The 26,161-nt window shown below is 39.1% G+C and overlaps 1 long non-coding RNA gene across 1 annotated transcript in view; it reads right to left on the bottom strand.

The window, feature by feature from the left end:
* LOC122465555 overlaps positions 1-25,472 on the bottom strand; it is a 104,104-nt gene extending 78,632 nt beyond the window's left edge. Inside the window, exon 1 of the long non-coding RNA XR_006290485.1 lies at positions 24,145-25,472. This is a non-coding gene — a long non-coding RNA (uncharacterized LOC122465555). The remainder of the gene's footprint in view (positions 1-24,144) is intronic.
* Between the last annotated feature and the right edge of the window lie 689 nt (positions 25,473-26,161).

The following is a 26,161-nucleotide window of genomic DNA, read 5'->3' as shown; positions in this document are numbered from 1 at the left end:
AGGCTATTTAACATGGTGTGCAGGCCCTTTAGAGCAAGTTACAAGCACAGTACTGAGCTGCTTACAATTTCAGCACAGAATGAGTGAAATTCAGAGAGTTATCATTCCCAGGGCAAAGGGGAGCTAAGAATTTTCAAAGCAGCCCAGAACTGGGCCTCCAAATCCCGGAGTTCTCTATGGGCTTGTCTATACTACCCGCCGGATCGGCAGGCAGGGATCAATCCAGCAGTGGTCGATTTATCGCATCTATAATCGACCGCCGAGCACTCTCCCGTCAACTCTGCTACTCCACCAGAGCGAGGGGAGCAGGCAGAGTCAATGGGGGAGTGTCAGCAGTCGACTCACCGCAGTGAAGACACCACAGTGAGTAGATCTAAGTACGTCGACTTCAGCTACGTTATTCACGTAGCTGAATTTGCGTAACTTAGATCAATCCCCTCCCCCGCAAGTGTAGACCAGGCCTATAAAAATCTCTGCCTCAATGTTTAGCTGTCAAATTACTATGTTGTTTTCTATCAAGCTGCCAATCCTAATTGATCTCTGGATTTTCCTTACTTAGCCAAGTAAAGTAAACTGTTTTGCTAAAATCTTTGCTTTAGGTTTCTCCTACAGATACAAATGATTTGTCAAAAATATACTATAGCATTGTTATCATTCAAATATTATCGTATGCAGGAACCATGTATTTAACAATTCAAGAGGCATCGCACACCAGATTTTAAGTGCTATTTCAACAAACTGTAACATAAAAAGCATTCTTGGTCCATTTAAAGTTCCATTCATATAGATGTAAAAGAATGTGAGGCAGTTAGAAATACAAGGCATTGTGGAAAGGAAGCGAGCACTCTAGATAAAAGTACTTAAGATTAATTTAACATGCACAGGATTTCCCAATTAAAACTTTCACATTAGCACTGCATTTTAAACAGTTAATCTCCTAATGAGACATCCCCAGCAATGAGAAATACATTGCAGGACTGACTATGGCCCTGAGGCCTGCATCTGGAAATGGCAGTAGTTTTGTAAATGCTGGGTTTATGCTATTTTGTGAAGTTCTGGAAAGAAAGAGCTATACTGCCACCTACTGGCAATGTGTTTTCTTGTGCCACGAAGAGCTGCCTCTAAACCTGATGAAATCCCATTTGCTCCCATACAAAGTACTAAATTATTGAAATAAGCGTAAATTAAAGCAACGGTAACACTTAATTCTTCATGTATACAAAAGTTATTTTGATTTTTAACTCTGATAGCTGTAAAATGGAAAAAAAAAATCTCTCTCCATTCCTCATAAAGAGTCAGAAAAATAATATCATGCAAAATAATGTGGAATAATATATACTGGAGCCGCTGGATTCCCCCCCACCACACACACACACTCCTCTCCCTCCTCTCAGCTCTCCACCTTTGAATTTTGGCTGAGAAAGAGCAACCCTTGCAGTCATCTCAACTAATGATATTCTGTGACTGACCTATCCAAAAAGGTATGTTACAGTTGACTTCTCCCCTTCTTTCCCTCAGGGGCCAAAGGTATTACCTCTGTGATTTGCCTGATCTAGAAAAGAAGGAATCTCTTTCACAGCTGCCCAGAGCACTGCCACAGAGACACAAGTCTAACTGAAAACAGTTTTAATGCTGTTTCCTCTGAGGGTATTTTTTGACAGCTGAGTTTGCAAATTAATTAACAGATTGAAACAATTACTTCCTCTCCTAGCAGAAGTATTCATCCTCACTGCTCATGAAATTTTTCATCAATAGGAAGAATATATGGAGAATTAATGTTCTGGATGAAAAGAAATTAATAACTTACCTAATCAGTGAAAGAGGGAAGAGAGATGCTTTAGAAAGTTGCCAGGAAGGATAAAAGAATACATGTCACCTGTATTTATCTACAAATTCTAGTGAACTTGCATCACTATTTATCTAGAATTTTGGATACTATAACAGACAGACAATTGGATGATTTCCATATTTACTGTGGGTCCTTTCCTAAATTACATATGTAAAAAGCTCTTAAGATGTACAGATAACAGAAACCTTAACATTACTGAACAACTCCAAAATATGAGGGTAAATTACAAACCGATTCAAGCTGCTGTCAGGAAAAAATCACAAAGTGACATATCATCTGAAAGCATCCTGGGGAAAAAAGCATTTTTTTCCAATTCGGTGCATGTCTAAAGGTGTCTTAGAAGAATGAGGCTGTGAGCAGGAGCTCATAGAAACACCTACCTTACCCACATCACCATCAAAATAAATCCAAAACAAACAAGATAGATTAATTGTATTTTCTAAAAGCAGAAATTTCATGTCATATTTTTAAAGACAGGACTTGCTATCTACAAAAGAGTTGAGGATCACTTGCTTAATAGAAAAAAAAATTCTTCTTTTTCCAGGCAGCATAAAGCTAGGTTATCCCCTCTGCCTGTGGGCCTGTGTGATGGGGTTGGGATTCACCACCGCAGCGCCTCCTTCTGTTCACTCGGGGAATTAGCTTAGTTCTTGCTGAGCGCCCTCTGCTGGTGGTGTCCCATCCGTCTCTCGCCCTAGATTGGCGTCTCAAACCGCATTGCTCCCAGCTCGCGGCATCCTCTTCAGGACACTGCCCTCCAGCAGTGCTCACTGCTCCAGTCTCATCCCCCTCCGGGGGTTTGGTGTTATCAGCAGTCCTTCTCTTCGCCCCAGCCACAATGGCCAACCACAACCCAAAGTCTAACCCCTTTTGGCAGGGGTCTGGTGCAGTCTGTGATGGCCACTCCAATGGTCAGGTGGAAGTGCAAGGGGGGGACCCAGGCCCGTCCTCTACTATGGGTCCCGACCCAGGGACCCTTTGTCAGCAGCCTTCCCTCCTTCTCTCCCTTTGTCCGTCTCTCTCCCTGGGCCATTTCCCCTTTGGCCCCTTTGCACCGGCTAGGCCCTTTTTCTCAGGGCCCGCAGCCCGGCAGGTACCAGGCGAGAGTTCCCTTCTGCTCCCCCTACCTGCCCAGCACTGCACTGTCCCTGGTGCTAGTCTCCTCACGCGGGAGACAGATTTTCACCCTCTAAAAGAAAAGGAGTACTTGTGGCACCTTAGAGACTAACCAATTTATTTGAGCATAAGCTTTCGTGAGCTTCAGCTCACTTCATCGGATGCACACTGTGGAAAGTGTAGAAGATCTTTTTATATACACACAAAGCATGAAAAAATACCTCTTCCCACCCCACTCTCCTGCTGGTAATAGCTTATCTAAAGTGATCACTCTCCTTACAATAAGAAAAGGAGTACTTGTGGCACCTTAGAGACTAACCAATTTATCTGAGCATGAGCTTTCGTGAGCTACAGCTCACTTCATCGGATGCATACTGTGGAAAGTGAGCTGTAGCTCACGAAAGCTCATGCTCAGATAAATTGGTTAGTCTCTAAGGTGCCACAAGTACTCCTTTTCTTTTTGCGAATACAGACTAACACGGCTGTTACTCTGAAATTTTCACCCTCTGAAGACCTGGGAGAGATTACCTGCTCCCTTCCTGGGCAGCCTTTATATAGGGCCTAGCCTAGCCCTGATTGGCTGGCTATAATACTGGCCCTGACTGGCTCTCTAACAGGCCCTCCCTGATTGGCTGCCACCTTGCGCAGCTGCTCTGGCCTGTTGTAGCCCAATCTGGCAGGGGGGTGGGGCACCGCCCCACCACAGTCTGGCAGTACTCTACATTTCTAGTACAGTACAAGACTACTAAAATTGTATGTCTCCATTATGTGTCTTTTTAGAGACAGGTGCTGATCTAATATTGTCACAGCACCAAAAAATTTATCTATTTGGACCCGATAAGTGGGTTATTTCTTTTAGGAGAAAAAAAATGAAGTGGCTAGAAGTATACTTTGAGAGAGAGAGAGAGAGAGAGAGAGAGAGAGAGAGAGAGAGAGAGAGACTGTGGGGCAGGATGGACTAGGGAAGAAGGGAGTAAAAGCTACAAGGAGACCCAGCTAAGGCTTGCACTTGAGGCACAGCAGCAAAGCAAAGGTTTCTACTGTGTCTGGATTTTTAACTATTACCTCTTCAAGCATAGTGTAGGTCACTTTTTTGTCTATATTTATTTGTCACTTCCAAATATGAAGAGGCTATTTGGCAGCACCCCACAACTCTTGGAACTACCATGGACAGCTCCAAAATAAGCAGGTTGATCTCCCATTAAAATCCTTGAAATCAACGGGAATTGTACCTGATTATGTCAAGTCTGAAAATTGGTCCAGAATGCCTAGTATCACTTTATACATATAAAAGGAAACCATCCAAAAATCAATAACCCACCTATTATCCCCTCAATCCCTCCCTTAATTTCCCCATGTGTGACCTATCATTCTAAAGATTATGATACCACTGAGTTCTTAACAACAGTATTTGTTGAGCACTAACAATGTGCTCAATATTAAATTTTTTAAAACTTTTACTTTTGGCACAATATGATTGATCCCAAAAAACACCAGCTATGTTTTCTGGTAGTGAAATTATTTTCTATCCTTTACAAAAATAAGAAAAAAAACTTTGCATATAAATTATAAAACTTGATATTTAGCTGTATAGAAACTTTTTACTGATATTAAAGTAAATGGCAAGGAAAACATTCTGTTCTCTAGTTTTATGGTACACTACTTCTTGAGGTAGTGTTTAAAATTCTCCATGTATTTATACACAAGATGTTTATATCAGTTTTGTCTCTCATTTACCAAGGGAATACATCTAGAACTCATTTTCTTTGGAAATTCAATTCCATCTCTTGTCTTAAAATTGGAAATTTCATATTTATGACTTTATACAATCATCCACTCTATGGGCCTTTACCAGTGATGAGCTGCCAGAAGCTGAAGAATCAGTTCCTTCAGTCGCTCCGAGCCTTCAGCTGCACTTCGGCAGCATGTCCTTCAGTCACTCCAGGTCTTCGGCGGCACTGAAGGACCCGCCACCAAAGTCTCAGGGTGCCGCCAGGTGAGTAAAAATTCACAGGGAAGCCTCCCCAGCCAAGAGCCCAGGTGGGATGGACAGGACGGTCCCGCAGGCCGCATGTGGCCCGCGGGCCAGAGTCTGCCCACCTCTTTAACAACTGTTTCTAAACCAGTTTCTAAATTTCACAACCGGTTCACGCGAACCAGTGCGAACCGGCTCCAGCTCACCACTGCCCTTTACTCCAAATGAAGTCAGGAGGAGTTTTGCCACTGGATGTAAAAAGAGCAAAAGCAGGCCAAAGGGGCAGTATTTTTTAAACATAGAAATGCGGAAAGTGAGCTGATCAAAAAAATGAAAACATTTGTTCACCAAAATGTTTGTGAAAAACACCTCCCCTCTCCCCATTGGAAAATTGTGAAATTCAAAATGTTTCTACCAGCTCCAGTCATAGTCATCACTTGAAATAATCCTTTGCATTCAGACAAAGGCAGAATTTATATTCTGAGTTTAAAAGCAAAATAAGTCTGTTCATTATGTACACTGAGTCTGTCCCAAAATTTACATTCAATCAAATATTAGATGGCTATAATGAGGGGTAGTAAATATTCTGTGCATCCCTGGGAAAATCCTTCAGACTATAAGGACCTAAAATTGTTCTAACCATACGTTGTTATCCTGCACCTAAAAAAAACCCATCTGACAAGACTTTTAGCCCATAACGAAGGAAGACTGGAAAAAAGTTTTAGCTGTTCACAACAGTTGAACTAGCATTAAATAGTTTGCAGCAGTAATATCATACAACAATTATCAGTAATACCAAGGCACAGCCAATTCCTTTAACATATAATAAAGATTTTTTTTAGAAAAATCCTAGAGATGAAGGATATATGCTGCCTTCATTTAAACATGGAACTCCTACTATGCCCAGAAGAGATTTGTTCAAAGTTCAAGGACAGAGTATGGCCTTGTGTGAACGGTACCAATAGCTAGACAAAACTTTCACAAAGGCAGAGCCAGAAAATCTATTATACCGCTTTTTGAATAATAAAAACAGGGAAAAAACAGACAGAAAGATAAACTTCTTTTGTACTATTTTTCTTTTATCTGCCTCACAGCTACTGACACACTTGAGTACCAACAATGTTGCCCCACTGTGCAATTAGTCATCATTGACAACAGTCAAGATGGAGATAATTTCCAGGAAAGTCCATAGTCAAGTTTCTCTTCACATCTGAGTCAGTAAGGGGCATATCCTCTTTTCAGCACCCAGAACAAGTAGCCAGGCCAGCCACTCGGCAAAAGGGAAGGAGGACAGGAATCCTCCTCCCTGGGCCATCTAGAAGTTATGGAATTAACCACCCCCTTTATACATCTCTTTTTGCCCCTTCCCATCACTGTGAGGTGGGTGGAGGACAGGTGGATGTGTGTAGCAATACATCTTCTAGCCTTCCCCTCCCCAGCCGCCAGAACACTGCCATGCACTCACAGCTGAGAAACTTCCAGCAAGCCCTTATGGATTGGTATTGCATTGGTTCCACAATAGGGGGGCTCACGCAGCTATAGAAAGGGGGAAGGGCTGGATTTCCCCTTTAGAAGGTAATATCAGTTAAATTCCTCAACTTTAATGTTTTCCTGGTGGCTTGGTCATAAAGACCAACTTTAGAGTGGAAGGGGGGCAATAAACCTAATGAATGACCTATTTTGGTGAAGAAGATACGAAGGTGGAGTTAGTAAAGATTATTATCCCTCACTTTCAACAAGGTGTTGTGTGTAATTTCCACATTTAATTTTGTGATTGAATTCTACTGAAATCTTGGGCAGAGAAGGGATGAATACCTTCAGTCTTTGAGAAAAATATTAACTAGCAGTATAAAAATGCAGCTCTATACCTCTGAATGCTTCACAAGTAAACTAGTTCAGCTCTAATATCTTTGATGATTAGAAAGAAAATAAGATCTTTCAGGAACTGAAAAAAATCCTGACATAGAAGAACTTTCCAAAGGAGCCTCCAACTCAGTTCTAGTCACAAAACAAACAGCTTTGTTAAAATAATGTCAGTAAGTAAGCATGGCTAAGTATAAAACATCACAGTTTTAGGAAATGGGTTTCCTCTTTTGGCCCACAGGCCCAATGGGTTTGATGGTACTATAGAGATGGAAAATTTAACATTTCTTTTAAGTTGATTCAATATCTGGTAAATCAGAAGGTCTTACCTATAATGCCTATGTCTTTCACTCTCACTTTTTTTTTTTTTCTTTTTTGGATAAAGTTAACTACTATTTTTCTGCCATCTGGTTCGATGCACACCAGAAATAAAATTTTGAACTACTTAGATAAGGCTAGAAGTGACAGGTAGGTGAGCTATTTCAGTTTTCGCATCTTTACCTGCCCAGTGGGAGGATAACCAGTTTGCCACCTTCCTCAACACCACACCACACCCAAACACCCTCTAATCTGTGGTATAGAATTCACAAAATAAGCACACTTTGGTCTTTAGCCAGCACTTTGGCCTCTCTTTCTCTTCCCATCTCTTCTTGAACACCCCAGTACATAATTCCCTTCAAAATCCTCCCATTTTTACCTTTGACTCTGTTGTAGACATTTCACATTTTTCAACTGGATGAAAGAATTATTTTCTGTCATGTGACACTGGACTCACTACTTGAGGGTATGATGAGCAGATGAAGTTATGGGGAAATGCCAGGGTGGTAAGTTAATGCTTCCTCACTTTTAAGAGAACAAAGAAAATCAGGAACATTCTATGCCCTTCATGCCTCAGGAATATTGTCACAAAGTATATTTTCTGTAACCCCTCAGTAGCCATGCTGTGAATGCTCTCATCAGTGTTGCTGAATTAAGGTCCAAGGTTGTATTATTATTTAATCTTTGTTAAGCACTGACAATGTGCTTGGAGCTGTACCAAAATGAAGACAGTCCCTGCCCTAGAGGATTTCCAGTCTCAAAGACAATATAGGGAAGATGAGATATACTAGGAACCTTAGAGGGCAAACAAAATTGGTCTCAGAGAATTAGGCTGGAGAGGAGTTGTGAAGGGCCTTGAAAGTGAGACAAAGTAAAAAATGTGATCAGTTGTCTACAGTATAGGAATGCCATATACTGAATATGCTTTTCAAGTTATGTTTGCTTGCTTTACAGTATATAGCAATAGTTCTCAATCAGGGTTGAGAAATTCCCAGGGGTCCATAGAGCTGCCTCAGTCACAATTCTTGAACCGCACAGAAAGACAAGGCTAGATTTGTGGCTCGGGGGTGGCGGGGGGGAGGGGGCGGGGGAGAGCCAGGTATGAAGATTATTCCATCTCTCCCCTCCAGCTCCCCCCGCCCCCCAAACTAAGATAGAAGTTTCAAAATCCCTATCACAATGATGATATGGGATGGAAGCTCCCCACCCAAGTTTACTCAGCAATGAAGGGGCTGAGAAGCACCATTCCTACTACCACAGGTAAGGGTTATTTTTTTGTTAGGGATGGCTAGGCTGGTGTGAGCCATCTCTGTTTTTAGGCATACCGTGGGGAGTTACTCTACTGCTAAGGACTGTGGAACCTTCTCTGGGCTGTAATGCCCTAGTATTTGCTAGGAACCAGATGAATTGAGAATAAGAAGTGTGAGAGACAGGGAGATCACAGGCTCTTCTCCCTGTCCTCAACCGTAAGGCCTGGTCTACACTACCATGGTAAATCGATCTAAGCTACACTACTTAAGTAATGTGAATAACATAACTGAAGTCGACATAGCTAGATCCACTTACTGCAGTGTCTACGCCATGCTGTGTCAATGGGAGATGCTCTCCTGCCTATTTACCATACGCTTCTCAGAGAGGTGGAGAATAGAAATTGATGGGACTGCGCTCTCCCATCAATTTAGCATGTCTTCACCAGACCCACTAAATTGATGCCACTGCATTGATTGCAGCAGTGCCTATTTAGCTCTATAGTGAAGACGTGGCCTTAGAGCATGTTGCTGTTGTCCCTTTTGTGGAGGACCAGCATTTACTCTAGACAGATCAACTAATTGTGGAGAACAAATCTGTCGCCTTCGTTTCGCATGTGGCCTTGAAGGCCATACATATTTTCTGTTGGCTCATGGCTATTAACAAGGGTTAAGGTGTCCACTCTGCATTTTCAGAATACACTAAACAAGCTTTCCATAGGAGTTCTAAGTGTTGCATTCTGCCTTTATTCCAAATAACCATCACAAATTTTTAAAAAATGATGAGAGATCTGTTGTCACTTACAACACATAAAAAACCTCTGTGCATATACCTGTCATTTTATACTTGACAATAGAAAACTTAGAGCTGAATGTGCAGTGAAAAGCCACAAATTGACAAAATTACCTTTCCTTCATCCATTGCAGGAAAATGTCCTCAATGCTCTACTGAGCGAAAGACAACTGGAAAAATATGTTCTATTATGGTTTGAGACTATCAATGACATTTCTGAAGGATGTGTTTTGGCACTGTAAACTACCTTCTCCAATCTTCCTGAAGGAGTGTTTCCTACAGTATAACCACCACATATCATATGGGACCAACGTTAATGCCAGATGTTCCCAGTGGTGGAAGAGTCAGCAGAGAGGAGCCCACAGTGGGGCAAGTCATCCTAAACTTCAGTGACACCAGGAGGGGCTACTGAGGTTAGTACAGCCCCGGATCCTCAGTAGTGCTGGCTGAAAAGTGGGCCAGATCTTCTGCAGTGCATGATGACTCAGTCCCTGCTCTCAGTGCCCACTATAGAGCTCCAATGGATTTCAAATTGCTCCCTGAGAAAAGGCAGTGATAGTACCACCAGCTGTCCTCCGCTAGGATGAATTTCTGTTCCAGCATGCAGGTTTTAGCTAGTGCAGGGCAGCGACACTTCTTACACAGCTTTTCTGAATTTAGCACATGGTCTGCATTCCATTATCATAAAGCTAATTGTTGTTATATCTAGGCTGCTCTGCATATTACTATTATGTATCCATATGTTTATCCCCAGGTTAACACCTGATAGTGCCAATCTCCTTATTCCAAGGGCAACTCAATGTTTGATCTCCAAGTAGCAAGAAAACTGCCAAAGCTCTTTTTTAAAATTACTAGCCCTAATCCATGTGTCCATCATCACTGCTTATATGGACACAATTTATAAATATTTCTGTAGAGAAAATGTTTAGCAGAGCTGCAGACAGAAGCTTTAAATCCTCTAGACTGTCTCTAAAATTGCTTTCTTTAGGCTTAGCCTTTTTATTTTAAAAATATGGGAAAGAGCATGATATTGAAAAGTCATTATATTGTGTCAGGTTTCAGAGTAGCAGCCGTGTTAGTCTGTATCCGCAAAAGGAAAAGGAGGACTTGTGGCACCTTAGAGACTAACAAATTTATTTGAGCATAAACTTCCGTGAGCTACAGCACACATGCATCTGATGAAGTGAGCTGTAGCTCATGAAAGTTTATGCTCAGATAAATTTGTTAGTCTCTAAGGTGCCACAAGTCCTCCTTTTCTTTTTTATATTGGGTCAGTTCATTCAATTTATTAGGCTCCACTATACTAAAACAAAAGGACAATGAAGAGTGTATAGATGGATGAACTATTTCTGATTCATTAAGAATCCTCCCATTACTACCCAGGAAGTTTTAACCAAAATTCACACCAATTACAAACCAAAGTGCAAGAAAGTACTTTCTCAGCTTCACCCAATTATTTTTATTTTCATGCACATCTGTTCTTTCTAGCCAGGACTGAGAGCAAAAGTGCCAAAATACCTTAGAAAAAGACATGACCGGAATTAGGAAGTACTGGAAACCTTGTGAGAAAATCCATCCCAATTCTGCAGATTCAGCCAGTTAAAATAAGTATCTGGACTTTTGGTTGCTGTGACAAATGTGGATGCTCATTAGTAAGTATTAATATCGCATCTGGATCTCTCACTAGCATGGTGTTTCGGTATCACATGTGGGGGTGGACATTTCACCTGAGCAGTCTGAGGCCTTGTCTGCACTTACAGGGTTCGCCAGGATAGATACAGCAGTAGAATTGCACCAGCAAACTCCATAGTGGAGACACAGACTGGCAAAAAAAAGTGACTTAGCTATCTTAAACCAATTCCCCATATGGAATTAGCAATACTTGCAAAAGGACTTTTTTGTTGGTATAATTGCATCTCACTAGCAGTTTTGCTGACATAGGTATGTCAGTGAGGGAGTGATTTTTCACACTCCTAACTGAAATAGTTAAGCCATCAAAATTTACAGGCCTGGGTAGTAGAGCACACCCCCTAAGAAAAGAGGGAGAAAGCCCTTTTCAATAGTCACCTAACAGCTCACATTTACAGCTTGTTAAGAGACAATGCCGGAGCCAACAGTCTTAACGACTCTGGCCAATCTCCTAAACAGCTCCTAAACTGTTGCAAATAGAAGGCTCAGGACCTCCATGAACTTGGGAAATAAACCAGGAGAACAATTGGAGTGAGTGGTTGATAAAAGGACAGACTATCTCCAGGGTTACATAAAATAGCAGTTTGGGTCAGGCAATGGAGCATCTCTTATCCAATTTAAACTAGTAGTGGAAACTTCAGCTAGGCAGAAAATAATTATAATTTGGCTAGGACTCTGCAACTATCACCTTTTTTACCTCCCTTTTCTAATGTAGAACATATTGTAGCTAAACTTCTGTTGCTTCACCTTGTTGCTCTTATTGGTTTGGGAAGGCAGGGGGAGCATAGGAAGGTGCATATATCTTGCTCTTTTAGAATCACAGAGCTGGAAGGTACCTTGAGAGGTTGTCTAGTCCATCTCCCTTTGCTGAGGCAGGACAAAGTATACTTAGACCATCCCTGACAGGTGTTTGTCTGACCTGTTCTTGAAAACCTCTGACAGGGATTCTACAACCTCTTTTGGTAACTTATTCCAGAGCTTAACTATCCATATAGTTAGAAAGTTTTTTCCTAATATCTAACCTAAATCTCCCTTGCTGCAGATTAAGCACATTACTTCTTGTCCTACCTTCAGTGACACGGAGAACAACTGATCACCATACTCTTTATAACAGCTCTTAACATATTTGAAGACTGTTATTCGGTTCCCCCTTAGCCTTCTTTCTCAAGACAAAACATGCACATTTTTGTTAACCTTTCCCCATAGATCAGATTTTTCTAATTTTTTTATCATTTTTGTTGCTTTCCTCTGTATTGGGGTAGCCTCTGAGATCTTATTCATTTGGAAGGATGTTGGGGTGGCTTCTGTGACCTTATCCACTCACTTCCCAAGAACTTAGCTCAACTCCAAACTCATCACTGAGAATTCTGTATTGGCATACAATTAAACTACACTTCAGTTGGGGTGAGTACAGGACATAACACAAATCTCAAGTTACACAGAAAACCCCTTCCTTTATATACATTTACCCATCACATTACATCACATCACATGTTTTGGAATTGGTGTGGTTATTTTGTAGGAACCAGTCCCTGTACAGCATGCTCTGGCCACACACTGTCCATGTTCGACTTTACTCTTTACCTCATTTTTATGCTCCAGACTTCCGTTGTCCATTGTTATCTTGTTCTTAGTAAATGGTTCCCTGATGTTCTCCCTCTTATCTTAGCTATCTCAGACATTCTGTATTTTAGCTTACTGAACCATTTACTTATCTTAGCACAAACATTCAATTTTCAGCCTGCTGATGTTTCCTCCCTAATCCTTTCTTCCATGAAATGAGGCCTTCCCTATGTTTAATTACTCATGTCAAGCAATGCTTACACTCTCTCAACTTGTCCCCATCCTTCTTAAAGTGTGATACTGAAACGTGGACACACTATTCCAGCTGAGGCCTCACTAGTGCTGAGTACAGCAAAACAATGATCTCCCATGTCTTACATACTCCTGTTAGTACACCTCCAAATGATATTGGCTTTTTTTCAAACCTGCATCACATTGTTGGCTAATATTCAATTTGTGATCCACTCTAGCTCCCAGATCTGTTAACAGATCTCAAATCATTCTTTTCTGAAGGTCACATTTTCTAAATCTGTTATCATTTGTATTGCTCTCCTCTGGACTCTCCGTTTTGTCCACATATTTTTTCCTACAGTTAGATGCCCATAACTGGGCACAGTACTCCAGCTGAGGCCTCACCAGCGCTGAATAGAGTGAGATAGTTATCTCCCATGTCTTACATACTACACATCTCTTAATACACCCTAGAATATTAGGGTTTTTTGCAACTGCATCACATTGTTAATTTGTATTCAATTTGTGATCCACTATAACCCCCAGATCCTTTTCAGCAGTACTACCACATAACTAGTTATTTCCCCTTTTGTAGTTGTGCTGCATTTGATTTTTAACTTCTTAGGTGTAGTACTTTGCACTTGTCTTTATTGGATTTTGTCTTGTTGATTTCAGATCAATTCTCCAATTTTCAAGGTTATTTTGAATTATAATCCTTCCCACCAAAGTGCTTGCAACCCCTCTCAGCTTGGTGTCATCCACAAATTTTATAAGCCTACACTCCACTCCATTATCCAAATCAATAATGAAAATATTGAACAGTATCGGACTCAGGACTGACCCTGTGGGACCCCACAAGATACATCCTCCCAGTTTCACAGGACAACACTAATAACTATGCTCTTTCAACTAGTTATGTACCTACCTTATAGTAATTTCATCTAGACCACATGTCCCTGGTTTGTTTATGAGAACGTCATGTTGGACTGTGTCAAAAGCCTTACTAAAATCAAGATCTATGAAGTCTACTGCTTCTCCCCAGTAACCCGGTCCAAGAAGGAAATTAGGTTGGTGTGGCACGGTTTGTTCTTGACGAATCCATGTTGGCTACTACTTATCACCCTAATGTGCTCTAGGTGCTTACAAATTGATTGTTTAATAATTTGTTCCAATATCTTTCCACGTATCAAAATCAATCTGACTAATTTCTTATCCACTGAGACCTCTTTGTTCCCTCTTTTTTTAAAATAGGTACTGTGTGTGCAGTTTTCCAGTCCTCTGTGACCTCACCCATTCTCCATGAATTCTCACAGATACTCACTAATGGTTTCAAGATTGCTTCAGTTAGCTCCTTACATATACTACAGTGAATTTCAACAGGCCCTGCTGACTTGAATACATTAGTTTATCTAAATATCCTTTAATCTGTTTTTCCCCCATTCTGGTTAGTGTTCCTTCCCCCTTATTAATATTAACTGTATTAAGCATCTGGTCACAATTAATTTCTTTAGTGATACTGAAGAAAAATAGGCATTAAAAAAATCAGTCTTTTAGGGATCATCCATTATTAGTTCTCCTTCCTTGCCAAGTAATGGACCTACATTGTTCTTTGTCTTTCTCTTGCTCCTCATGTATTTATAGAACCTCTTTTTACTTTCCTTTAAATCCCTTGCTTAGTGTAACTCATTTTATGCCTTTGCCTTTATGATTTTGTCCCTACATACTTCTGCTATTCATTTCTACCCCTTGTTAGCAATTTGCCCATGTTTCCACTTTTTGTAGGATTCCTTTCAGGTAACTGAAGAGCTCCTGATAAAACCATATTCTTCGTATCTTTCCTTCATAATGGGATAGTTATATTGTCTTTTTGAGAAACTGTCAGTTTTCCTGAACAACTTTTACCCTTAAATTGTCTTCCAATGGGACCTTACCTAATACAGGTTGTTCTCTGAATTTGTAAAAGTCTGGGGTTTTTAAGTCCATTGTCCTTATTCTGCTGCTCTCACTCCTTCTTTTTTTTATAATCATGAAGCCTATCATCTCATGTTCACTTTCATCCAAGTTGCCTTCCACCTTCAGATCTGCAACCAATTCCTTTCTTATTCTATAATTATACTATTCTATTCATCTAGGTATTTCAAATATGACCCTCACCTTGGTATTTGAGCTCCAATAAAAGACTAGTAAATATATTTTATACGGATTGTAATTGAAGAATGCTTAAACTGTTAATGCTCCCCAAAAACGCATACACTTAACTCAGGCATTCAGATTGACAACTTTAAGATTAATGAGGCATGTAATTCCCATCAAAACTATTAAATAACCACCTATGAGTTCAAATTAATTAATCTTGTTCAACCTTTCATTAACAGTGTGGCAAATCTATACTGTATAATAGACTAATGGATTTTATTCAATTTTGTTTTGATGTTTTAGTATTAACCCCACATTGCCTAACAGTATTTTGGGCCAATAATTAATGTAAATTAAAATGAAATAAGATGTACACTTAGGGCCTGATCCAGCAAAGCCTTTCAGCACATGCATATCTTTAAGCATATGAGTATTTTCATTGAAGTCAATATGAATACTCATGTTTAACATTAAGCATGTGGTTGAGTGCTTTGCTGGATCAGGACCAAAAGGATTAATGTAAAATCATCCCTTGGAAAGCCAGGAAATTCTGAGTAGTAAAAGCAAGGGCTTTGGCTTACCAAGATTTAGGAGACCTGTCAAAAATGATTAACTGGAATCACTTTGCACATATTATATGCACTGTATTTAGATCACTCACAAATTACTTTTTATTACCAAATCCATACTTACATTTGTTACGGGCTCTATGACTGATTATCCCCTGTGTCTTTGGAAGCAACAAGCCAAAGGGATCAATTAGGGCTGGGTACCACAGTATCACCACTAGTGTAAGTGAACATAACTCCATTCAGTTCAATGCATTTGTGCCCACTCACATCTGTGAGGAATTTGGCCTAATATGTTTGAACAAATATATCATGATTAAAACACCTGGTGCTTTGTTTGAAAACAACCAAAAGAAAATCTCTGTATTATTTTGTGTAGAAACCTATTATTTTATTGAGGAATGTTCCATAGAGTACCTTACCCCATAAAAACCCCGTCCAATAGGCAACACTTCTTATTATAAATAGAGTTATTCATATTTTAACCTACTTTCCCCCCAGAAATAAGCAACCAAGTGATTTAAAAATGCATTTTTTAAAAAAATCTGCTCTCTAGCCAAGTTTTTTGGCACGTATAAACTCCCTCAAAATGGGACAGGCAGCATTGTCTAATAGAGAGGGGACTAGACTGGGATTCAGGAAACCTGGATTCTTATCCCTTATCACTTGAACTCTTGTGTGACCTTGATCAAGTCACTTCACCACACCTCCTCCTCACCTTTTTTGTCTCTCATCACTTTAGTCTATAAGCTCTTTAGGGCAGAGTCTATTTCTCACTATATGATTGTGCAATACAGCCCCAATCTCAGCTGGGATTTCTAGGTGCTACCTAGAACTGGGGTAAGATAATGAGAAGTGTCAACAGAGTCTTAACTATAGCAGCACAACTGTAATGTACTGTACCGTATATCTTATGCTATTCTTCAAGAAGGTCTCTGCTCTGTGTGTGTGGGTTTGTTCTACTGCTATAATAAATATATTAATGATGCATCTTAGAGTATTACCCAGCACTAAAACGAATCACAGTAATGTTACCCTTCACTTTTCCCCTACCAGGAGATAATACTTTTAGTATGTGATGCCATTCCCTATAGGTTTTGACAAACATGAAATAATTTAATGAAGCAATAAGACCACACAAGGAGTGTAGGTAGTATGAAATAATTCATCTTGAGGTACTAGGATATAAAAAAGAGCAGGCAAAAAAATCAGAGGCAATTCAGTGTATATTTATACACTGTACTTGTTTGTATTGTCATTCTTAGCTGTTCTAAATCCCAGAGGGCATCACCTGTGCTGTTTCACCTCTCCAAATGACCTACAGCTTTCAGGGGATTCATTGAGATGATGCAGATATACAGTAGACGCAGGCAGGAAGCAGGAGTAAACATCAGAAATGCATAGATGGACTGAATATTTCATATAGTCCATCCATGGTGTACAATTTTTAATTCCCCAGGAGCAATGCTTCTCCAAAATTGGAGAATCATTTTGTTTGCCCTCTATTACCCCATCAGAGCACCCTTTCTAAAGTGTGGTTGATTGTATCCATGAACACAATAGTCAAAGAGCATATACCAATCTTATTACCACTTTCTACTCTACACTGCTCCCTTTTACAGAATATTTGTTAAAAGCATACCCAGTCTTTAATCTGTTTCAACATCTTGTATGATATTTTCTGACTTTGTAAATCTATCCAAATATTAGATGATTTCCTGAAACCACAATCAATTGTGTCTATTTGCTGCTCCACTCTTGTCTACTAATTTAGTAAGGTTCAGATCCCAGCATATATGACAGGTATGATGTCTTCTATATGAATCAGTGCCAACAGCCTCTTACTAAATTATATGCTACGTGTCTAAATATCCTGTAATCTTCTCCTTTATCAGCGTTTCCCATATCTGAGAAAATTAATTTTACTGGTGTCTCCCTTAACCCTTCCTTAAATAACTGAACTACTGTACACAAGCCACCTATTTCTGTCCCCTAGTATTGACTCCATCTAGCAACCCTTTGTGCAAAAGATTTTATTTTCCCCTTTGCTACTTACTTCTGAATTCTGATATATGATTCTTCTGGGCCTGGTTCTTTGTCTGCTTTTGATAGTTCTAAATTTCCTTATCATCTGCTCTCGTGCAATGATAAAACCTTTTAATGTTTTATGCTCTGGGAAAGAAGGGGAAAGAATGTGAGTGAAATCGCTTTCACCTCCTGAAATGTTACCACCTCCATCTTTTATAATCACTAGGATAAAGAATTCATTTTGGCCCTCAATTGTGTCAGAATTTTATTCTTTCAATTGCCCTGCTGTCTCTTTGCTATTCTGTTCACTTCAGCTGCAAACTATATTCATCTTTGCTGCTCCTTTGCAATCTTTTATTTCAGGTGTTACTTTAATATCCTGAGTAATCATTTCTTTTCAGTTCTTTAATTTTTCATCCTACCTGTATGTCACATTTGTGTGTGTGTGTGTGTATATATATACATAGTGACAAAGTTCTTCCTCTGCCTTGGTGGGTCTTGCGCTTATTGGCGGATTTGCTCGCCTTGGAGCTTCACGGCAGCCCTCAGTTTGGCCGTTTTCGTGAACCCATAGTCCAGGTCAACTCTTCCTGTGTCTGACTAGGAGTTGGGAGATTTGGGGGGAACCCAGGCCCGCCCTCTACTCCAGGTTCCAGCCCAGGGCCCTGTGGAATGCAGCTGTCTAGAGTGCCTCCTGGAACAGCTGTGCGACAGCTACAACTCCCTGGGCTACTTCCCCGTGGCCTCCTCCCAACACCTTCTTTATCCTCACCATAGGACCTTCCTCTTGGTGTCTGATAATGCTTGTACTCCTCAGTCCTCCGACAGTATGTGTTCTCACTCTCAGCTCCCAGTGCTTCTTGCTCCCAGCTCCTTACACGCACACCACAAACTGAAGTGAGCTCCTTTTTAAACCCAGGTGCCCTGATTAGCCTGCCTTAATTGATTCTAGCAGCTTCTTGCTTGGCTGCAGGTGTTCTAATCAGCCTGTCTGTCTTAATTGTCCCCGGAAGGTTCCGGATTGTTCTGGAACCTTCCCTGTTACCTTACCCAGGGAAAAGGGACCTACTTAACCTGGGGCTAATATATCTGCCTTCTATTACTCTCCTGTAGCCATCCGGCCCGACCCTGTCACAATATATACATTTATATTTTAAATCAAGCCATTTTGGGATTTTTTGTATTCATATAAGAGATGGTGTAATAATAAAACACTTCTCCATTATATTTCTCCAGTGTCTGTGACTTATAATCTCAATTTTAATGCTTCTTTCTTGATTACAAAAACAGGTTTTACACTAGAAAGATAGAAAAACATTAATAAACCTCTGCAGATTTGCTCACTGGTTTGAATTCTGCGCTATGAGAAATTAGAAATGGTTGGAAATTATACAGGCTCCATCACCCTTGGCGTACTCCGCCTTTGGTTCAATGTTAAAATTCAGAATTACTTAAGAGGAGTTTCACTGAGTACCACAATCCTGACACAAAATATATCCAAATTTCATAGTGCTGAGTCATGGACTCTATGTGTCAGTTCATTAAAAACAAATATTTTAGCCTTTCAAAGTAAGATTTTTTATGCCTATTCTCTCATTATATTTGTTTTCTTTTAAGCTACTTGGATAATAAGTGTCTTGTGATGACAAAACCACTATATGCTTATGGATTTGAGGCTTCAATCTGCAAGTTGCAATGGTCCTTATCCAGCAAAACACTTAAACATATGCTTAGTTTCAAACATGTGAGTAGTTCCACTTTGTTTTATCGGCAGAAGAGTTTTCACACCAAACAAGATCAAGCATTTAGCCCATTACACAAAATTACATGACTTTTAGCATTAAATTTGCTTTGATTGACAATAGCTTTGAACTGCCATTATGCACCTTATGGTATTGGAGCAGATAAAATCTGAGTAGCCCTGCTCTGAGATTTATCCATTGTTGTCTCAAAAGGTGGGAAACAAAAGCAAATGCTTGGGTGTTTCACAAATGCCTAGACAGGCAAAAATACAACATTTATCAGATGAATAAGCCCAGTTAAATAGAAGTGGTATAAATACAGCCAAAAGGACATGCTTAAGCGATGGTGGGCCCACTCAGTAAAGATGAGAGGAGAGTGGCTAACAATGAGGGCAAGTGTTCATTCTGTAGATGATGGAAAGGGTCTCCCTTCTGAAAACCTCCAATTGTGAGACTTAATAAAATTCTAACAGGGAAGGCAGTGTATTTGTGCCTTGTGTTTTGCCACAACTTGGTTGGAGTTGGAGAAACTCCACTGAATATAATAATTATTTTTTTAATCTGTAAAATAGGATGAAACCCCTTGACAATGAAAAGTATTCCACTCTGGAACTCGACACAGTTAGGTTAATCACATACCAAGAAAGCAAAGCAGTTGTGCTGGTTGAGAATTTGAAAAGCTACAGCAGAGAAAAAAGAAATGCATGCTATTCCTCACAATTGCCACATCACAAGACCATAAAAACTCTGTATGACAATCAGATTCTTAGCCAGCCAGGTTCATTCACCTTTTCCCCATTGAAGATCCAGTCTCCTTCCCTCCTACTTAATCTCTTTCAGGTCACTGAGGGAGTGCCTACACTGCAATTAAACATCCGTGGCTAGCTCATGTCAACTGACTTGAGCTACCGGGGCTCGGGCTGCATGACTGTAAAACTGCGGTATAGATATTTGGGATCAGGCTAGAGCCCAGATTCTGGGATTATGTGAGAGGGGGAAGGTCCCAAAGCCCAGGCTCCAGCCCGTGCCAGAACACCTACACCATGCTTTTACAGCCCTGCAGCCTGAGCCCCATGAGTCCAAGCCAGCCACAAGTATTAAATTGTGGAGTAGACATACCCTGATAAGCTATGGTGACCTGTTAGAATACTAAGGAATATACTAACTAGATGCTGCTTTACTTATAATGAAAGCCTGGGCTTCCATTCTTGATCGAACACAATTCAAGGATATATATTTGCCTAAGATGGAATATAGATTCAATTTTACTCAATTGTGCAATCATGGAAATTACCTATGGCCTAAAAAGCATGGCTGTGTTTTGAAAAACTTTTGAAATAATGTCCATTTTTTAGTCTCCTTTTGTTTTGCTAGCTGAAAGAAACAGCTTTTGTCATTTCTAATTTTCCAGGTGCCCCTTCGGTACAAAAGCTGTAAGCTGAATGCATGTGGTCTCAAGGCTGTTTTCTTTTCTGCAACCTGTGAACTGAGTGGAACTGAAATCAGCAGTCTATAACCTCTGTGCCCAATCATCCTCTGTGGTAAAAAAAATTTCATAGACAAAGACAATACCGTTGGCCTTTTGTATTTTAAAAAAAAAGGTTTGGTTCTCTTTGCTCTACAAAGTGAAGAGTCTTTGAAATGTAAAACACTTGTTAGAAGAGAGCCCATTATATTTAGTCTATTACTAAAAATGGGACTTCCCCTGGTACTGCTGCATACACTGCAGAAAATTGTTGCTATTTGCTTCCAAGTGAAAAGAAAAAAAAATGCTGCAGTTTTTCTTCATGAATGCAGGAATTTTATCGCGTCTTTTAGGTTATTGTGACATATTTATAGTTCTTTTGAACATTTCTTTTGAGAACTGTTAAAGATATCCATTAAGAAAAGTATCCTTTTAGTATATCGAGTATATCTCTGTAAGTACTGTGGGATTGATTTTGTGGGCACTTATTTGTATATCATTGTTGAATCCTAGGCTTTGAGAGTATAAGCAGAGAAGAACTGGGACCTGCAATTCCCATGCAAAGAGACATGAAAAGGGAAATACATCATTTCAGTGGCCTCTTCCAAACTTCTCCCACATAAGACCTTTGTGGGTGCATGGTCTGAATGCTGGAAAGGAAGGCTGTCTGCACTATCTCACTGCAAACATGCAGATTCTTTCCCAGGTACAGTACTGCTGAGCTTATCACTAATATCTTATGAAGTGACCAACTCCACTAAATTGACATGTGTTCTTCCAGTTTTGCTGGTGTGTATTATAATCAGACTATCACACAGTGGTGATTTAGAGCATTATATTACTGAGAGGTGTGTTTGTTTTTCAATGTTTCTGATGATTGGCTATTTCAGTATATGACGATGTTCTATACACAAAAAAGGTAAAGGACGAGAAGTGATGAAGTTAAGTATCATCAGGGATGTTGGGGAAGAGTGTAAGAGACTAGAAATATGCGGGATGTAGCTCATTGCAATGTGTACAAAATTCTGTGTGTGAAAGGTTGTTAATAAGTAAACTGGTTAAATCTTGCTTCAGACTGGTCTAAACACAAAAGTAGCACTGATTTAGCGAAAACTGGTTTTCAGATCAATGTAATTAAATAGTGCAAACCCATGTAAACTCTCACACTGGTTTACAATGGGCTTATTTTGATTTAGTTTAAATCATTAAAAAGATCTATGTAAGGTAAGCCAATATATGCCTTTTGCAAAATAATTTGTGAGCGTCCATATAAGTGCTTGTAGGAGTGTAGCTAAATTGACTTTTAAAAAATGATTTTAGTTAAACTGCTGCAACGTTGCACGTGGACAAAGCCTTAGTGCGTTGCCACCTTAGCTGAAGCAAGTGCTGTTGGCTGTATAGATGCCACTGCCATTTATACTAGGCTTTCTTGTCTATTTAATGATAATGTCTTCTTTAGAGAAGGCAAGTTGCCAACAACATTTAGACATTCCGTGGTCCATCCCTTGTTCAAGAAATGATTACTTGATGTTAATGATCTCTCCAACTACCATACCCTGTATGACCAGCAGTTTTCCCAAAAAATGTATATTGTTTGAAAAGCTATCACCACCTTATATCATTTTATATGAAGCCAAACAATCTAGTCTCTGCTTACAAACATCCTATAACTTTCATATATATATGAAACTGTATTAAACTCTAAAAGGAAATACAAGGTGCATGTACAATACAAGTGCTTTTATTTGGGTTCTGATCCAAAGGCCACTGAACTTGATAGAGTCTACAGACTTCAGTGCAGAGGATACAATGCATCATGTGCTCTGTGATTACTCTTCAGAGGAAACCAAAACTTCAACCAGCAAAAAAATCTACCAGATTTCAGTTACTGTGGACTGAGACAAGGATTGCTTAAGTACAACTAGCAAGAAGCAGAATTTGCTTAAATGTTTGTTGAAACAAAATTGTGAAATATTTTTATGCTTTCCCCAAATTAAATTCCATTGTCAATTACTGTTACACAAGAAAATATACAGAAACTGTACCATGGGAAATGTATGCTATCATCAACCAAAATGCAATATGAAATTTAAATGAAAAATAAAGCAATTCAGTATTGTTAAATCATTTTATAATTGGATTAAATAATATTTTCTTCCTATTTTTGGCCTTGTGTAATTAAGAGACAATTAAATCAGTGCAAACACTCCAACCATATGATTAGCGTCAATCTAATTGGCATTTGGTGCAAGTGGAGTTAATTATAATCATAAATCAAATGGAGTGGTGACTTGAGGTAGTCTGATAAAACCTAAACATTCATACAAAGTTATGAACACACTGGATTTGAACTTATTTTGGACAAAGTGGGAATATACAATTTTAGATTTGGGTTCAAATTCACAGGTCTAATTAAAAAAATATCAGCAAAAAGCTAAAAATAAATAAATTCCTTCAACAATTATAACAAAAGTTTGTTTTCAGACTACCAATTCCATTTAAACAATTACAAATATTGATTAAACTTCAGAATATTTCTATATTTTGTGCATAAAATGCACATGTTGCTACCAACACAGGAACTTCACAAATCAGTATTAATAAAACTCCTGGGAACCTCTCATTTAAGTTCTTATTTCATTTTAAAGTGTTGTGTTATAGTAGTTGTGTTTATAGCACATTTGGACTGAAGGAACTATTTTTGTTTTGTTTTTTTAAAAAAGAGGAATGAAGCAGATCTGTAGACTTCAGTTCTAACGAAACATTTCTGTATTTTGGGATTACATTGCAGAACCTACAATAATTAAAACCGTATGTAGAGCAGAAATGTCTTATTTTTTATGTTACATTAGTTCTTCAGAATTATTATAAACCTGCCTGATGTAATTCTAATTTTCTACTCAGTCTTCGATGGAGTCCCACTGGGACAGTGAGATATTGTGATTATTCAGAAAAGCAATGAAATAAGAGATTAAGACTCCCTGCTAATGAGTACAAGAGAAAGGAAAGAAATGTGCCGATCTACAGTGTAGTGCCTACACATTGACCTGCCAGACAACAGGAAATAAATTATTCTTCATCACAGAAATACTTAAATTCTCATAAAAAGAAAAGGAGTACTTGTGGCACCTTAGAGACTAACAATTTTATTTGAGCATAAGCATTTATGAGCTACAGCTCACTTCATCAGAGCTGTAGCTCACGAAAGCGTATGCTCAAATAAATTTGTTAGTCTCTAAGGTGCCACAAGTACTCCTGTTCTTTTTGTGAATACAGACTAACACGGCTGCTACTCTGAAACCTTAGATTCTCATGTTAATGATCAAATTAAATATTGGTAGAGAAGCAAACACTAAAATATTTCAGAAAAACTGTGCTATTTAAATTGGTATCTATACTGTTTTGATTATCTCCACTAAATTTTTGGGAGGGTAGCTGAATATTTAAAAGGAGTATTACACCTCTACAGTACATTAAAAAAACCATGGCGGATCTCAGTAAAATGCCCACTGTTGTTGGTAAGTTTCCATCACGATTGTGTTTATACTAAAGCTGATTACCTGTGATAATCTGGTCAATTGTCCTTGTAGCTGAAACAGCCATGAGTTTCTCTGCTGCGGAAACAAAAATGACCAATGAAACCTTGTGAAAGGGCCATTCCAGTATCCTATAGGTTGGCGGCAAATGTAAAGTTGATGCCTAGAATGTTACTACCTAGCTAGAGGTCATCCAAGTGGCATTCAACCTGCAAGAAGGCTACATCCCTTTGGAATTTGCCATGATGATGTTAAGTAAGATTCTGCCAATTTTATTAGTCCTAAACCCACTTGTTTCAGCCTATAAATTAAGAACAGAATTTGCCCACGCTGAAAGCAAACACAGCTCTCTTAGGAAACTGCAAATACTTACAAAAGGACTGAACTGGCCCAAACAATCTAAAATTCATAAAGAAAACCAAAAAACTTAAAATCCCAAAATCCCAGTCCTGCACTTCTTAATCAAGCAAAACTAGCATTATTATCCATCTGCAGTTATTTTTCCAAGAGCTCTCATGTAAATTTCCCATGAAAAATCAGAATTCTAAACATAATGATCAAGTAAAAGGAATTTTACAACCACCAGAAATAACCACTCTGCAAGATCTCTAAAGGCTGATACCCACACATCAATTACTCTTATAGTGCATCTTGCAATAGTGCTGAACTACTTCAACTACATTCAAGGGTGTTAATCCTAGAGCTATAAAACCACCACTCCAGAAGGGGATGTCTCTCCATTTAAACAAAAAGGAAAAAAAAAAAAAGAAAAGAACAAACTGTGTTATTCAGTACAATTATCCATGCAAGATACATAGAATTGCAAAAATGTAGGTATTTTAGGACCTTTTGCACATCTACATTTAAAAGCACTACTCAAAAAATGATCATGCGATTTCTTGGGTCTTCTCAAAGCTTTAAAATTAGATTTTTTTTTCTGTTGAAATACATCAGCAACATATAGTATCAAACTGTAAATATAGTTAGTTTTCTCCTCCAAATGCCAAATCAGAAAAAAATCATGTAATCTTGCTTGTTTTGCACTTCTTGTCAGCTTGGAAGGTGCAGCATTATGCCATACGTCCGGTACAAATATAGAACTATATGTGATGTGTATGTGAACAAGGTACCAAACTCTTATCGATAAGAGCACATGTTTTGGGACTAAAGCGTAGTTGCGTAGGTTATGGCAAAATCTATTCACTGCAAAAATCAGTCTGGGCAGCATTTTACAAACCTCCACACCCTGCCACAATACTCTAGATACTTGAACTAATTTTGAGACACTTGTATTGATCATTGAGATCCGGTGAGCTGCTCTGCAGTAAGAGGAGGAAAGATACACATGTACGCATTTCACATTCATAGATTTTAAGGCCAGAAGCCACATGTGATCATCGAGTTTGACATCCTGTATAACACAGGCCATAGGACTTCCCTGAATTAATTAATAATTTCCTGAATTATAATATGAACAATATCATTCCAATAATAAATAATCCTTCTTATTAAAATGTTGTGCCTTATTTGTAGCCAATTAGTCTAGCTACAACCTCCAACCATTGGATCTCATACTTTTGTTGGCTAGACTGAAAAGTCCTCCATTATCAAATTTCTGTTACCCATTGAGGTGCTTATAGACTGTGATCAAGTCATCCCTTAGCCATCTCTTTGATAAACTAAATTGATTAAGTTCTTTGAATCTTTCACTATAAGGCATATATTTTAACCATTTTAATATTGCAATCATTCTTGTGGCTCTTCTCTAAAACCTCTCCAATTTTTCAACATCCTTCTTGAGTTGTGAATACCAGAGCATGGCATAGTATTCCAGCAGCAATTACACCAGTGCCAAATACAGAGGTAATATTATTTTTCTACTGCTACTTAATATACACTGTTTACACATCCAAGGATAGCATTACCCCTCTTGGCCACAGCATCACACAGAGAGCTTATGTTCAGCTGATTATGTAACATGACCCTCAAGTCTTTTTCAGAGTCATTGGTTCCTATGATAATATCCTCTATCGTAGAAGTA

The sequence above is a fragment of the Chelonia mydas genome, chromosome 4 (assembly GCF_015237465.2).
Source record: "Chelonia mydas isolate rCheMyd1 chromosome 4, rCheMyd1.pri.v2, whole genome shotgun sequence".
Taxonomy (NCBI): Eukaryota; Metazoa; Chordata; order Testudines; family Cheloniidae; genus Chelonia; species Chelonia mydas.
This window is presented reverse-complemented; position numbering and strand designations above follow the sequence as displayed.